Source organism: Euphorbia lathyris, chromosome 7 (assembly GCF_963576675.1).
Source record: "Euphorbia lathyris chromosome 7, ddEupLath1.1, whole genome shotgun sequence".
Lineage (NCBI taxonomy): Eukaryota > Viridiplantae > Streptophyta > Magnoliopsida > Malpighiales > Euphorbiaceae > Euphorbia > Euphorbia lathyris.
The window spans coordinates 28233767-28234435 of NC_088916.1; positions in this window are offsets into that span (position 1 = coordinate 28233767).

Genomic DNA, 669 nt, shown 5'->3' on the forward strand with positions numbered 1-669 from the left:
GTCCATTACTCGACCTCCTCTGTTCTTCGGGTCTAACTACACCTTTTGGAAGAACATAATGAAAAATTTCATTCAGGCAACAAATATGAGTGCATGACTTTCTATAGTCCAAGGCCCATCTGTTCCTGTTGAAACTATTGATGGCCAAACGGTTGTCAAAGCTAAGGCTAAGTGGACAGAAGATGACCTTAAGAAGCTACAAAATCATGCTTCGGCTATAAACACGCTTCACTGTGCGTTAGATGCTGCAGAGTACAACAAGATTTCAGGTTGTGAGTCAGCGCAGGAAATCTAGAAGAAACCGGAGGTCACCTATGAAGGAACCAACAAAGTTAAGGAGTCCAAGGTGAACCATCACATGAGGTTGTACGAGCTGTTTGAAATGAATGATGATGAAGGAATCTCTGAAATGAACTCAAGATTCACAAACATAATCAACGAGCTCAAAAGACTTGGCAAGATCTTTACTGAAGAAGAGCAAGTCAAGAAGATACTGAGGAGCCTTCCCAAAAGTTGGCAAGCCAAGAAAACTGCTGTTGAGGAAGCTCAAGACTTGACCACCTACAAGTATGATGAACTCATTGGATCTCTGCTGACCCATGAGATCTCAATGAAGAGTTTTGAGGTGAAGGAGAAGTCTGAGGACAAGAAGCAAAAGTCTCTTGTCAT